We start from the raw sequence: 16,494 nt of genomic DNA on the forward strand, positions 1-16,494 counted from the left end.
CCCCCTATCCCTAACTCACAATGGAGCACCCAGTCAATAACTCCATTGAAACGCTGTTACATCAGGGGTATAGGCTGACCAGAAAGAGTAAGGCTGGCAACAGATGGAACTGGCTGGCACTGGCAGGTGGCACTGGTTGCCACTGGAAGGCACGTGGAACTGCCAGATGGCATCGGCAGGTGACACTGGTTGGCATTGGCAGGTGACACTAGTTGGCATTGGCAGGTGACACTAGTTGGCATTGGCAGGTGACACTAGTTGGCATTGGCAGGTGACACTAGTTGGCATTGGCAGGTGACACTAGTTGGAACTGGCAGGTGACACTAGTTGGAACTGGCAGGTGACACTAGTTTGAAACTGGCAGGTGGCACTATTGGCACTGGCAGGTGGCACTATTGGCACTGGCAGGTGGCACTGGCAGGTGGCCCTGGTTGGTGATGGCAGGTGGCCCTGGTTGGCGATGGCACTAGTTGTCACTGGCAGATGGCACTGATTGGTGGTGACACTGGTTGGTGTTGGCAGGTGGCATTAGTTGGCGGTGGCACTGGCAGGTGGCACTGATTGGTAGTGGCAGGTGGCACTGATTGGCAGGGGCACTGGTTGGCATTGGCAGGTGGCACTGGTTGGTGGTGGCATTGGTAGGTGGTGGCAGGTGGCACTGGTTGGCACTGGCAGGTGGCACTGGTTGGCGGTGGCAGGTGGCACTGATTGGCGGTGGCAGGTGGCACTGGCAGGTGGCACTGATTGGCGGTGGCACTCGGCACTGGCAGGTGGCACTGACTGACGGTGGCACTGGCAGGTGGCACTGATTGGCACTGGCACTGGGTGGTGGCAGGTGGCACTGGGTGGTGGTTGCAGGTGGTATTGATTGGCGGTGGCACTGGTTGGCACTAGCAAGTGGCACTGATTTGTGGTGGCAGGTGGCACTGATTGGCGGTGGCAGATGGCACTGGTTGCCGCTGGCAGGTGGCACTGATTGGTGGTGGCACTGGCAGGTGGAACTGGTTGGCACTGGCACTGATTGGCGGTGGCACTGGTTGGCGGCAGGTGGCACTGGTTGGTGGTGGCTGGTGGTATTGATTGGCGGTGGCACTGGTTGGAACTAGCAGGTGGCACTGATTGGCGGTGGCACTGGCGCTGGCAGGCAGCACTGGTTGGCGCTGGCAGGTGGCACTGGTTGGCGCTGGCACTGATTGGCGGTGGCAGATGGCACTGGTTGGTTGCAGGTGGTATTGATTGGAGGTGGCACTGGTTGGCACTAGCAGGTGGCACTGATTGGTGGCAGGTGGCACTGATTGGCGGTGGCAGGTTTCACACGGAGCACTCTGTTACTGAAATGTAACAGAGGAGCTGGCGGGACCCTGCCGGGTGTGAAACTGACAAGTAACAGAGAGGTGGATATGTCAGATTTCAGCCTGATGTCGGGGAGGGCGGGACCCGGCCGGGGTGGGCGGGACTCAGCAGCTATCAAACACCAGCCAACAATTGGGCTGCTTAAAAAAAGGGGCGGGCCACATACACGTAGCGGCCCGCCCAGATCCCATTGGCTGGTGTTTGATAGCTTGCTGGGTCCCGCCCCCACCCCGGCCGGGTCCCGCCCACCCCGACATCAGGCTGACAGATCCTCCTCTCTCCATTGTGTGTCAGTTTCACACACAGTGCGGTGCTGCAGAGTGTGAAGGAGGGAGGAGGACGGCAGTCAGTGTTAATGCTGCTGCATGTCTGGGGCATCGATAGTGAGTGGGCTGGTGGCAGCTTAGGCGCCAGGTCGCGATTTCTGGTCGCATTGGCGACCTGGCGCCTGGGGTTTGTCGAGCCCTGCCTCAGTGCATTCACAGACACAAGTGGTAAGGACCAACCACCACTGTACTTCATGGAGGAGGAACTTCCACTGAAATGCATTGGGACATCAGAACTTTGATATTTCAGGCTGTTTGCAGCAATCAAAATACTCAGAGTTGCATTAACTGCCTCAAAGATGGTAATTACAATAAACATGAGTTTAAACCAAGTATTTACCATCTATCCAATCCCACATAGACACAGAAATAGAAAAACAAGCAATAGGATAGTAATAGACCAGGGGTAGGCAATCCCAAGCACTGGTGCAGCAAGAGGCACGCAACGCCGCTTTAGCCGGCACTCTGCTCCTTCCCCATGAGCAGAGCAGTGCAGGGAAGTGTCAGTGAGACACGAATGCATTCCAACTTCAGAATTTCCCATGCCGCACCTGCCCTGAGGGGGAGGCACTGTGTCCCCACACATTGTAAAATATGGGAAACTGTTTGGTTCTCTAACTTTGCTGTATTTGCGATCGTCAGCTTTTGTGATGGGGAAGAGATTGGGTGCAGTTCTGATGGAGGGTGGTCCCTGTTTCCAGGAGGAGGAGAATTGTCATTGGCCACTGCTAAAGCCAATCACAGTCCTGCTAGTCCCGCTCACCATCTGAAGGAAGATGACTCGCTTGGTTGCCACTACAATCTCAGAAAGAAGGGATTTCACTGTGATTGAGAAAACTACAATCAGGTGACAGTTTGTGGAATGACTGTTGAGCTTCTAGGAACTTTGTTGAAATTATTCCTGAACCTTTGCATCACTTACTACTGAACCGCACTCTGTGTCCCTTTAAGCCAAAGCCAATATTCAGGGCAATGAAAATCACACCCAACCTTTCCTGTGGTGCAGAGCACCACACTTTTCCTCAGCTGCGGGGTGCTCAACTTATGATCCTGCACACAGGACAGCCCACTGCTTTCAGAAAATGCCCCTGACCTGAGATCATCATTGCGCACCCATTCCAGATGATGGTGTGTGACATCACATGCAAGCACATGGGCTGGATGTGAGATGTGGATCAGCAGGACGAGTGTGCCAGGACAGGTAGTTGTGTCTCATCTCTGCTTCCTTTCACCTCTCTGCATATCACAGATATCATAGATGAGAAGCGGGTACAGTGGTGGGGAAAATGGGCAGGATGGGTTCAGAGGTGGGACAGAAGAGCAGAAGGGTTCTGCTGTGGGGCAAAAGTGCAGGGAGATACAGTGGTGGAAGAGATGAGAAGGGGTTTCAGTAGTGGGAGAGAAGAGCAGGGGGTTACAGTGATGGGACAGATGAGAAGGGAGTTTAGTGGTGGGACAGAAAAGGAGGGTAGAGCAGTGGGTCAAATGTGAAAGGAGGTACATCGGTGGGGCAGATGAGAAAGTGGGTTACAGGGGTGTGGCAGATAAGCAGATGGGTTCAGTATTAGGAAAGATGAGAAGGTGATTCAGTAGTGAGACAGAAGAACATAGGGATACTGCGGTAGAGCAGATGTGCAGGGAGATACAGTGGTGGGGCAGATGAGAAAAGGGGTACATTGATAGGACAGATGAGCAGGGGGGTAACAGTGGTGGGGCAGAAGAGCGGGGGGGTACCAGTGGTGGGACAGAAGAGCAAGGGGATACCAGTGGTGGGACAGAAGAGCAAGGGGGTACCAGTGGTGGGACAGAAGAGCAAGGGGGTACCAGTGGTGGGACAGAAGAGCAAGGGGGTACCAGTGGTGGGACAGAAGAGCAAGGGGGTACCAGTGGTGGGACAGAAGAGCAAGGGGGTACCAGTGGTGGGACAGAAGAGCAAGGGGGTACCAGTGGTGGGACAGAAGAGCAAGGGGGTACCAGTGGTGGGACAGAAGAGCAAGGGGGTACCAGTGGTGGGACAGAAGAGCAAGGGGGTACCAGTGGTGGGACAGAAGAGCAAGGGGGTACCAGTGGTGGGACAGAAGAGCAAGGGGGTACCAGTGGTGGGACAGAAGAGCAAGGGGGTACCAGTGGTGGGACAGAAGAGCAAGGGGGTACCAGTGGTGGGACAGAAGAGCAAGGGGGTACCAGTGGTGGGACAGAGGAGCAAGGGGGTACCAGTGGTGGGACAGAAGAGCAAGGGGGTACCAGTGGTGGGACAGAAGAGCAAGGGGGTACCAGTGGTGGGACAGAAGAGCAAGGGGGTACCAGTGGTGGGACAGAAGAGCAAGGGGGTACCAGTGGTGGGACAGAAGAGCAAGGGGGTACCAGTGGTGGGACAGAAGAGCAAGGGGGTACAGTGGTGGGACAGAAGAGCAAGGGGGTACAGTGGTGGGACAGAAGAGCAAGGGGGTACAGTGGTGGGACAGAAGAGCAAGGGGGTACAGTGGTGGGGCAGATGTGCAGGAGGCACAGTGGTGGGAGAGATGAGAAGGGAGTTCAGCGATGGGACACAAAAGCAGGGGGGTACAGTGATGGGGCAGATGAGCAGGGGGTGGGAAAGATGAGCAGGGGGGTTCAGTGTTGGGGCAGATGAGAAGGGGGTACAGTGGTGGGACAGAGGATCAGGGGATACAGCCGTGAAACAGAGGTGAAAGGAGGTGCATTGGTGGGACAGATGAGCAGGGGGTTACAGTGGTTAGGCAGAAAAGCAGAGGGTACAGAGGTGGGGCAGATGAACGGGGGGTTACATTGGTGGGACAGGAGAAAAGGAGGTACATCAGTGGGACAGATGATTAGGGGGTTCCAGCTCTGTGGCAGAAGAGCAGGGGGGTACGGAGGTGGGGCCGATGAGCAAGGGGTTACAAGGGTGGGACAGAAAAGCAGGGGGGTACAGTGGTGGCGCAGATGTGCAGAGGAGAAAGGAGTTACAATGGTGGAATACATGAGCAGGGAGTTACAGTGGTGGGGCAGATGAGCAAGGGGTTACAAGGGTGGGACAGAAAAGCAGGGGGGTACAGTGGTGGGGCAGCTGTACAGGGGGTTACAGTGGTAGGACAGATGAGCAGGGGGTTACAGTGGTGGAGATGTGCAGGGTAGTACAGTGGTGGAGCAGATGTACAGGATAGTACAGTGGTGGAGCAGATGTACAGGGTAGTACAGTGGTGGAGGAGATGTACAGGGGGTTACAGAGGTAGGGCAGATGGGCCAGGGGGTACGGTGGTGGGCCAGATGTGCAGGGGGTTGCAGTGGTGGGCCAGATGTGCAGGGGGGTACAGTGGTGGGACAGGTGAGCAGAGGGGTACAGAGGTGGGACAGATGTACAGGGTAGTACAGTGGTGGGGCAGATGTGCAGAGGGTTGCAGTGGTGGCGCAGATGAACAGGGGGTTACAGTGGTTGGACAGATGAGCAGGGGGTACAGAGGTGGGGCAAATGAGCAGGGGGTTTGCAGCGGTGGGGCAGATTCTGATGTGAAGGGGGACTTTGATATAAAGGAGAACGTTGATGTTTTGGGGAGCCTCTGATATGTCCCCCTGGTGTGATGGGGGGGACAACCTGATGTGAAGGAGGCCTGCAATGTAATGGACGGGCCTCTGATTTGAAAGGGGGACTGTGAAGTCATAGGGGGACCCATGATGCGAAGGGGGCAGTGATGTTATGGGAGGACCTCTGATCTGGAGGGGGACCTATGATGTGTAGGTGGACCTCTGTTGTGATGGTGACCCCCCTGATGTGAAGGGGGGACTGTAATGTGAAGGGAAACTTCTTCTTATAAGTGGGGGGCCTGATGTGTAGGGGGATCTCTGATGTGATAAAGACCCCTGATATGAAGGGAGGGCTCTGACAGGGGGGGCTCTGATGTGGAGGAGGAAGGGGGAGTACTGTGATGTGAATGGGGGGGGGACTGTAATGTGGGGAGGACCTCTGAGAGAGGGGACTGTAATGTGGAGAGGACCTCTGATGTGATGGGAATGACTGTGATGTGGGGACCCCTGAGGTGAAGGGGAGCTGTGATGTGACGGAGGACCTCTGATGTGATGGGGGGGGGGGGCTGTGTGATGTGATGTGGGAGGACCTCTGATGATATGGGTTCTCTAATGTGATGGGGGAGAACCTCTGATGTGATAAGTTCTGTGATGTGATGGGGAAGGATCTGTGATGTGATGTGGGAGGACCTCTGATGTGATGGGTTCTGTGATGTAATGTGATGGGGGAGGACCTCTGATGTGATGTGGGCTGTGATGTGATGTGATGTGATAGGGGAGGACCTCTGATGTGATGGGTTCTGTGATGTGATGTGATAGGGGAGGACCTCTGATGTGATGGGATGGGGAAGGACCTCTGATGTGATGGGTTCTGTGATGTGATGGTGGAGAACCTCTGATGTGATGGGTTCTGTGATGTAATGTGATTGGGGAGGACCTCTGATGTGATGTGGGCTTTGATGTGATGTGATAGGGGAGGACCTCTGTTTTGATGGGTTCTGTGATGTGATGGGGGGGGGGGACCTCTGATGTGATGTGGGATGTGATGAGTTGGGGGAAGGGCCTCTGATGTGATGGGTTCTGTGATGTGATGTGATAGGGGAGGACCTCTGTTTTGATGGGTTCTGTGATGTGATGTGATGGGGTTGGGGGGGACCTCTGATGTGATGTGGGCTGTGATGAGTTGGGGGAAGGACCTCTGATGTGATGGGTTCTGTGATGTGATGTGATAGGGGAGGACCTCTGATGTGATGGGTTCTGTGATGTGATGTGATGTGATGTGATGGGGGGGGGGGGGGACCTCTGATGTGATGTGGGCTGTGATGAGTTGGGGGAAGGGCCTCTGATGTGATGGGTTCTGTGATGTGATAGGGGAGGACCTCTGATGTGATGGGTTCTGTGATGTGATGTGATAGGGGAGGACCTCTGATGTGATGTGGGCTGTGATGAGATGGGGAAGGGCCTCTGATGTGATGGATTCTGTGATGTGATGGGGAGGACCTCTGATGTGATGGGTTCTGTGATGTGATGTGATGTGATGTGATAGGGGAGGACCTCTGATGTGATGTGGGCTGTGATGAGATGGGGGAGGTCCTCTGATGTGATGGGTTCTGTGATGTGATGGGGGGGGGAGGACCTCTGATGTGATGGGTTCTGTGATGTTATGGGGAGGACCTCTGATGTGATGGGTTCTGTGATGTGATGGGGGGAGGGGACCTCTGATGTGAATTGGGCTTTGATGTGATGGGGAAACTCTGATGTGAAGTTGATTTCATCCAGGTGGTTGTGTACATTGCCCAGGCTCAGGTTTCCTATAGTAACATTTCCATGTTTGCACTTCTTCTATTGCTTCCTATCAGCAGGCAGCAATGTACATTGCTCTGGCAGTGGTATGGTGTCAGTGTGTGAACACAGGGTCCAATGCACTGCCAGGGAAAAGCCTGAGCCCCCTGTGTGTTGTCTGGGGACTGTCCCCCATGTGTCCCCAGCACAGGTGTCACCCAGGACTGGACAGGAAGCTGGATCCATACACACCATCTGCCAGGGCCCTGAGTGTCCAGGCCGGGGGAGGAGTAGTCAGCTGGGAGCTGTGCTCCCTCTACACACCATTCACCACAAAGAGCTGCACCACCTTCTATCACTTGTCTATCCCACCTGCCCAGCAATGACCCCTCATACCCGGGCACAGTCCGGCTGCCAGTCAGGAATGTTCTCTTGTTATTGTTGTTGTTGCTGACGACTCAGCATCGCTCAGGCTGCTGGTTTCCGGTGTGACGTGAGGGGCGGCCTCCCTGGGATCCCTGTAGACGTGCACGCTCGGCGCTGCTTCCTGTCAGGGCTGTATGGACGAGGCTCAGGCTCTGTGCTCTGCTCTGCAATAAAAGCTACTTTCAGTCTTAGTTCTAAGAAACTGGAACTTATACCGCTCTCATGAAAAGACAGCCATAGTGTCATGTACTGTACAGACATAAAGTGAATCCAATGGGCCATATATACCTTCCTAGCATTCATTTTCCCTTGCTGGTGGTATCATGGCAGCTTAGGATTCCTTCCGATTTCTTGCTGCTTATTTCGTTAAGTGTTCTTACATAGCAAGACCACCTACTGTTATCTCACATATATATTATTATTATAGCCAAATTTAGCGCCCTAACTCCTCCCACAGCTTTTACACTACGTACACAGTAATATACCGAAATGTGCGGATTGTTCCTGATTGGTGTGCTATTACTTTGTGGAACGTTTCGCTGAATGGTTCATGAAATATCGTAATTTTTGTGGCAAAATTTGTCCCAAGGAATGAATGGCGGAATGTTCAAAACTAGAGAGGGAGGTGACAAAAGCTGACCCCCCATGATCAGCCAAAACATTATGACCACCCCACGATCAGCCAAAACATTATGACCACCCCACGATCAGCCAAAACATTATGACCACCCCACGATCAGCCAAAACATTATGACCTCCACATGATCAGCCAAAACATTAAGGCCCCCCCCCCCCATGATCAGCCAAACAAAGCATTATGACCTCCACAAGATCAGCCAAAACATTATGACCTCCACATGATCAGCCACAACATTATGACCTCCACATGATCAGCCAAAACATTATGACCCCCCATGATCAGCCAAAACATTATGACCCCCCATGATCAGCCAAAACATTATGACCTCCACAAGATCAGCCAAAACATTATGACCACCCCACGATCAGCCAAAACATTATGACCCCCCATGATCAGCCAAAACATTATGACCTCCACAAGATCAGCCAAAACATTATGACCACCCCACGATCAGCCAAAACATTATGACCTCCACATGATCAGCCAAAACATTATGACCACCCCACGATCAGCCAAAACATTATGACCTCCACATGATCAGCCAAAACATTATGACCACCCCACAATCAGCCAAAACATTATGACCACCCTACAATCAGCCAAAACATTATGACCACTCCACGATCAGCCAAAACATTATGACCTCCACATGATCAGCCAAAACATTATGACCTCCCATGATCAGCCAAAACAGTATGTCCACAACATGATCAGCCAAATAATTTATGACCACCCCATTATCAGCCAAAACATTATGATCACCCCATGAAATTTTTTTTTAAAAAAAAATAATTTTTTTAAAAAAAACATTTGAACAAATTTTTTTTGGAAAAAAAGATAATTTTTAAAAAAAAATGTGAAAAAAAATCGTATAAAAAAATAATTTTTGAAAAAATTATTTTTGAAAAAATTATTTTTGAAAAAAAAAACAAAATTTGAAAAAAATGTTCAGCTTTTTCAGCTAATGATGGGACTTCAACTTTTTTACTACTATTTATACTTTTCAAAATACTAAGCTTTTTAACACTTTTCAGTTACTCCAGCCACTCCAACCACACAAAAATTACTCAAGCCACTCCACCCAGTTACTCTGCCCACTCCAGTAGGGGAGGCAAGAACACTTCACACAATTTCCCCAGAAATTGTAGACTCTTCCAGTTATTATTATAGCCAAATTTACCACCCTAACTCCTCCCACAGCTTTTACACTACATAGACAGTAATATACCAAAACGTGTGGAATGTTCCCGATTGGTGTGCTATTACTTTGTGGAACGTTTCGCCAAATGGTTCACAAAATATCGTCATTTTTGTGGTGAATGAATGGCGAAATGTTCAAAACTAGAGTGGGAGGTGACTCCCGATGCGCGGCTGCAGAGATCGGGCAATGTCTCACTGCCTGTGATTAGCGCAGTGCTGTGCCAACTTCCTGGCGGGCTCTGCACCTTGGACCATGCGAACACCCCTGAGCTCATCCCTATGGCTAATAAACAATAAAATTCCATAGCACAGGCAATATTCACATGGTGCAGCACTGAGTGTCCATACCAGATGTTCCAAACTCACTGCAGTTGAGGCTCTAATAGACTTCAAAATAGGATGGGCTCAGCCTGTTGTGTGTCATAGTGAATGAATTTTCGCTATTTTCACACTAACATTCCTCCCTGCCAATCAGCAGGCAGGTCAGTGAGACCTGTCTCCTGATTGGCCACAGCATTAGGTGAGTCTATTGGATGCCTAATGCTTTGGCGGATGAGGAGACATGGCAGAGGAAGCCTGAGGAGCCGAGCGGACACAGGAGCCACAGCTACCATTTCCCCCTCGGGAGGGCCGCTGAGGAGGAAAGCCACCACTTCCCACCAAGGAAGAGAGCCCCATCACTCCAGGAGAAGAGCAGAGCCCCCCACATGAGCGGTAAGTGCCGCCGGACCGGCTGCGGGGGTGGGGTTAGTGAAGTGACAACCGAGCCGGGGATGCCCCTGGCTGCATTTTATGGGCACAAGTGACTGCATATACTGGGCAGAAGTGGCTGCGTTTGATGGGCACAAGTGGCTGCATTTGATGGGTACAATGGCTGAATTTGATGGGCACAAGTGGCTGCATGTGATGGGCACAAGTGGCTGCGTTTGATGGGCACCATGGCTGCATTTGATGGGCACAAGTGGCTGCATTTGACGGGGCACAAATGGCTGCATGTGACGGGCACACTTGGCTGCGTTTGATGGTCACAATGGCTGTATTTTATTGGCACAAGTGGCTGCGTATACTGGGCACAAGTAGCTGCATATGATGGGCACAAGTGGTTGCATATGATGGGCATAAGTGACTGCATTTGACAGGCACAAATGGCTGCATATGACAGGCACAAGTGGCTGCATATGATGGGCACAAGTGGCTGCATATGATGGACACAAGTGGCTGAATATGATGGGGCACAGTAGCTGCATATACTGGGCTGGCTGCATATGATGGGCACAAGTGGCTACATATGATGGGGCACAGTGGCTGCATATACTGCGCGCAAGTGGCTGCATATGATGGGGCCCAGTGGCTGCATATACTGGGTGCAAGTGACTGCATATGATGGGCACGAGTGGCTGCATATGATGGGCACAAGTTGTTGCATATGATGGGCACAATGGCTGCTTTTGATGGGCACAGTGGCTGCATATGGTGGGCATAAGTGGCTGCATATGATGGGGCACAGTGGCTGCTTATACTGGGCACAAGTGGCTACATATGATGGGGCTACAGTGGCTGCATATGATGGGCACAAGTGGCTGCATCTGATGGGCATTAAGTGGCTGCATATGATGGGCACAAGTTCCTGCATATGATGGGGACAGTGAGGCTGCAATTGATTGGGGGTTCAGTATTTTCAGTTTGTTTGCACCAACCAAAAAATTTGAGCACCAGCTGCCAATGACGATCAGGCTATCAGACAAGTTTTTTGGTTGGATATTCAACAGAGAAAAATGAGAATGCAATATATAACATAATGTAATATATAAAAAAATGATTACACTGAATTGTCACACATACACCCCCTCTATGATTTTACTGTGGAAATGTAATGATACGGAGCCCCAAATATCAACCCATTGTTTATAAAAGCAACACTTTTCAAAAGTTATTAGTACTTAAAGAAAAATCTCCCATTGGAGCAACATATTTACATCTACACCCCTTTATAGATAAGTCTAATGGTATTATGTCCCTTAAACAGGGAGTGGATTGTTCAGGGATGATGTGGCTGAACTTATTCTAACTGTTGAATTTCTGTAGAACTGGCTGATTTACTGCTACGAAAATTTCTCAGTACCCTGTTTTTTTCTTGCCCACTTTATATTTTATTTTATATATATATATATATATATATATATATATATATATATATATTTTTTTTTTTTTTTTTTTTTATTATTTTTTTTTTATTTTTATTTTTTAAATTTTTCAATACCAGTGTTAATTTTGACTGCAAATTTTCATTTTAGTTTTGACTAAAATGCCATTTAGTTTTAGTCATATTTTAGTCATCTGAATTTAGTTCTAGTCTAGTTTAAGTCAACTAAATAACATAAGATTTTAGTCGACTAAATCTATAGTAGATGTATTCAATTAAAATGTAAAACCGAGATTACATACTTGTAGGGTTGCCATCCGTCCAGGTTTTTACCCGGACAGTCTGGGTTCGGAGTCAGGTGCACGGGTCTCAGCCCTCCTAAATCCTGAACACCCGACTCAGTTGGGACCAGGTTGTAACCTTTAATGAAGCGGCTGGTCATTGCCGAACGACAAGGTTGCCCGTTACAGGTGTGTGCCCTGTGCTAACGCACACAGTCTGTGACCCCCTCCAGACCGGCTTCAGCCAAAAGGGAGTCAAGGCTGCCAGGTGCCGACTGAGTCGGGTGTGCGGGTTTCTGGCTGAAACCCGGGCACTCAACTCTGAACCTGGACTGTCCGGGTAAAAACCCAGACGGTTGCCAACTCTACAAGTATGTAATCTTGGTTTTACATATTAGTTAAAAAAATCTACTATAGATTTAGTCAACTAAAATCTTATGTTATTTAGCTGACTAAAACTAGACTAGAACTAAAACCATTCAGATGACTAAAGTATGACTAAAACCACATGGCATTTTATTTAAAACTAAAGTTCAATCAAAATTAGCAGTAAAGCGAAAGCCCTGCAAGTCTATAGCCAGAGTTACACAAGTCTCCATTTTTGGCAAGAAAAAAAAAAGCAAGCAGCGCATATCTATAATCCCACAATCTGGAGATAGTGAACCCACTTCTATTAACCAAATTCTTTACTGTACACGTGTGAAATGCATTTAATCCAACAATCATGTATAATGATAAACCCTGTGTCATTGCATAAAATAATTCATCTATCATACAAAAATTTCTGTGAAACAAACTATTAACCACTTAAGCCCCGGACCATTTGGCTGCCCAAAGACCAGACCACTTTTTGCGATTCCGCACTGCCTCGTTTTAACTGACACTGCGCGGTCGTGCGACGTGGCTCCCAAACAAAATTGACTCCCTTTTTTTCCCCACAAATAGAGCTTTCTTTTGGTATCTGATCACCTCTGCGGTTTTTATTTTTTCTGTTATAAACAAAAAAATTGCGACAATTTTGAAAAAAGCTAATTTTTTTTTTACTTTTTGCTATAATAAATATCCCCCAAAAATATATAAAAAAACATTTTTTTTTCCTCAGTTTAGGCCGATACGTATTCTTCTACATATTTTTGGTTAAAAAAAATTGCAATAAGCGTTTATTGATTGGTTTGCGAAAAAGTTATAGCGTCTACAAAATAGGGGATAGTTTTATGCCATTTTTATTAATATTTTTTTTTACTAGTAATGGTGGCGATCCGCGATCTTTATCATGACTGTGACATTAAGGAGGACAGATCGGACACTTTTGGCGTGATTTTGGGGCCATTCACATTTATACAGCGATCAGTGCAATTAAAAATGCATTGATTACTGTGTAAATGTGACTGGGAGTGAAGTGGTTAACCACTAGGTGGCACTGTCCTAGGGAGTGATTCTAACCGCTCCCTATTACAGGGAGCTGTGATCAGTGTCCTGTCCTTAGGCAGAACAAGGAGATGCTTGTTTACATTAGCATTGCCTCCCGTTCTTCCTCTCTGTGAGGTGATCACGGGTGTCCCCGCGGATATCGAGTCCGCTGGACCCGCGATCACACTCATGGAGGTCGCGGCCGCAAACCGATTCTTAAAGGGCAATGTACAGGTACGTGATTCTGCCTGTACGTGCCCTTCTGCCGACATATATTGGTGTGAGCCGGTCGGCAAGCGATTAAAGTGCAAATGCTGTTAAAAAGAAGGGCACTTGGTTTGTTTCATAGAAACAAATAGTATGATAGATGAATTATTTTATGCAATGACACAGGGTTTATCAATGTTCATGATTGTTGGATTGAATGCATTTCACATGTGTAATAGCATTATCGCTCTGTGTGCAGGCAGGGAGATGGGAAATACCTCCCTCTGACCAGTTCTGCCATTCATGAAGTGCTACCGTACTTCTCTTTCACTGTACCGGCTCTACCTTAACAGTGTGTGTTTGTGTCTGTAAATGCATGTGTGTTTGATCTTTGGTGCGTGCATCATAATGCAATAGGCTACACACACCTATGTTGGTGATTCACCGGTACTTAGGCACAGGGCCGCTGTTAGAAATCATGGGGCCCCATACAGCCCCATACAGCCTACCTGACGGGGCCCCATTGACCCTGCCCACAACCCATCCTGGCTCCGCCCATAACCCCACCCCTGCCTCCACGCTGTCAGGGCAGGAGGCAGGAGCTGGAACATTTAACATTTACAGCGCCCCACCAATCATAACTGCATCTGAATGGGAGAGATGTCAGTGTTTTGACATCTGTGCCCATTCAGTTTGTGTCTTCATACGGAGCTTTCAATCAGGTCTGCATGAAAAAGGACCTAATTGCAAAGCTTGGGTGAAAGGTTATGAAAGGAGAGTGGTTTGGGGGTGGTAAAAATGCAGCTTGGCTATGTATTTTTACTGTCCCTTCCCCCATCACATGTGTAAAAGTAGCATCTCACTATGTGCTCATGGTCATTATCATTATGATGATCAGAGCACAGCAGGTGCTGTGTGGCTCTGTCAGTGTAACATGACTGTGTGATGCTGACTTTGTTATGGCTGTGCTGAGTTATAGTCTGTAACACACAGTACAGTCATATATCAGGAAAGTCAGCACCCAACAGCCATGTTACACTGACAGAGCCATACAGCACCTACTGTGCCCTGATCATCATAATGATAATAACCATGAGCACACAGAGTCTAGGGACTGCACATGCTACAATAGTGTGACCTGTCAGTGTGTGTGTGTGTGTGTGCAGGGGACTGCTTGCCTGTGCACCACTGCCATTGACCAGATTACTCCTGCTGCTCTGTCTGTCTCAGCCATCCCAGTGATAAGTCCCTCAAGCTGCAGCACTTACTGGATGAAGGGAGCCGTATAACAGTAATATCCATCCGCCGGGGAGGCATACAGTGAGCAGGAAGAGCTTTAGTTTGTGCAGGTATACTGAGAACAGCATGCGGCACAGCATTGTATCCCTGCACCCGAAAATAGAAAAAAAGTCCCTCTTCTGCTTTCACCTCCTGGGCCCCTCTGGTAACCTGATGGGGCCCAGGAAATGAATATATATTCCTTATATATGTTAGTAATCAAGTGGGTGCAGGTTAATATAGTTATTTCGTTTTTTTTTTTTTTTTTTTTTTTTTTTAGCTAGAAGTTAAAAGCTGCTCGGGCCCCCCCTGCTGGCCGGGCCCGGTACAACAGGGCTGGTTGTACTGCCCTATCAGCGGCCCTGCTTAGGCATAGCTCCCAATTGTCCCTGATTTCGAGGGACTGTGCCTGATTTCGAGTAATGTCCCTCTGTCCCTCTTTCCTCCTCATTTGTCCCTCATTTTGGTCTGATCTATATAGTTGTGTATAGAATGCATTTTTTATGTTTCAAAAAGTGTTCCCCAGAGCTAAACCTTTCATCCAAATTCTAAAAGCCAATATAAAGGAATATTAGTGGTAAAAAAAAGCCCTTATGGATTTTATTAAAGCGCTAGTAAACCCGCACATTAAAAAAAAAAAGGAAACAAAAAACCCTGCAAGGCAAAGGTATAATGAGCTAGTATGCAGCGCATATCACCTCTGCGGTTTTTATTTGCGGCTCCGGCACTGTGAGTGGCCGGAGCCACGATGACATCACTCCCGCGCACATGCGCAAGAGTTTTCTTCCCGGCAAGGTCCAGCAACCTTCAGCTGGGGCATTCAGAGTGCATGTGCCGCTGACATCAGTGTATGCATGCATAGGGAATATCTCCTAAACCGTACAGGTTTAGGAGATATTAATTTTACCTACAGGTAAGCCTTATTATAGGCTTACCTGTAGGTAAATGTGTAAAATTTGAGTATACAACCGCTTTAACCTTTTTTTTTTGGTTATGTCCCCTTTAAGGGGTAGTGGCAGGGGGCATGTCCTATGCCTACATATGTTTGCTAGCAGGTGTCCCTCATTCCCATCTCAAAATGTTGAGAGGTATGCTTAGGTGGCAGCAATCTTATTTAGTCCCTCAATCTTCCTATAATATCTTTGGCACTAGTTTTTCTTGTTGTTTGTCCAAGTGTCTGATTTTATCGGGTCTATTCACTAACAAGTGAAGAGAGGTGAATTGTCAGAAAAATTGCAAAATTTAAGCCAAAGTGGCTGAAGTAGAACAAAAAAAAAAAAAAAAAAACTCTCATTGAAATATTTTTAGTTCAGCTTTTGTGGCCTATATTTTACAATTTCCCTAAAAAATGTATCTCAGTTCACTGAAAAGTGCATTAAGACAAAACTGATCTTTATGAAAACATTAAACTATTTGAATAAAATCAAAACATAACACTGGATTACATCTTAGTTATTTTTTTTTTATTAGGGTGAACATTTAACAAAACATAAAAAAGAACATTGATAATATGAAAAAGGACAATTATAATATGAAACAGAACATTTATAATATGAAAAAGAACATTCTCAAAAACAATAAAAATGATACAAAACAGAAAGAAAAAAAAAACATACAAAATAAAAATTGTAGTAATATGTGATACTATGTGAAGCAGTGATAAAGTGCACTAATTCAAGAAGCTAAACAGTAGAAAGACAAATATGCATAAATGATTATCCCTAATTAAAGCGGGAGTCCACCGGGACTCCGCGTTTTTTTTTTTTTTTTTAAAAGCCAGCAGCTACAAATACTGCAGCTGCTGACTTTTAAAATAGTGACACTTACCTGTCCAGCGCGCCCGCGATGTCGGCACCCGAAGCCGATCTCTAGGTCGTCTGTCGGGTGCTGCCGCCGCCATCTTGGGTATGGGAATCAGGAAATTGA

At 48.1% G+C, this 16,494-nt stretch overlaps 1 protein-coding gene across 1 annotated transcript in view; it reads right to left on the reverse strand.

The window, feature by feature from the left end:
* RB1CC1 (RB1 inducible coiled-coil 1) overlaps positions 1–7,512 on the reverse strand; it is a 230,354-nt gene extending 222,842 nt beyond the window's left edge. The window contains exon 1 of the mRNA XM_077492686.1: positions 7,380–7,512. The gene's annotated coding sequence lies outside the window, so the exon portion shown is untranslated. The remainder of the gene's footprint in view (positions 1–7,379) is intronic.
* Between the last annotated feature and the right edge of the window lie 8,982 nt (positions 7,513–16,494).

Source organism: Lithobates pipiens, unplaced genomic scaffold (genome assembly GCF_037356315.1).
Source record: "Lithobates pipiens isolate NorthernLeopardFrog02 unplaced genomic scaffold, aLitPip1_a1.2 Scaffold_19, whole genome shotgun sequence".
Lineage (NCBI taxonomy): Eukaryota > Metazoa > Chordata > Amphibia > Anura > Ranidae > Lithobates > Lithobates pipiens.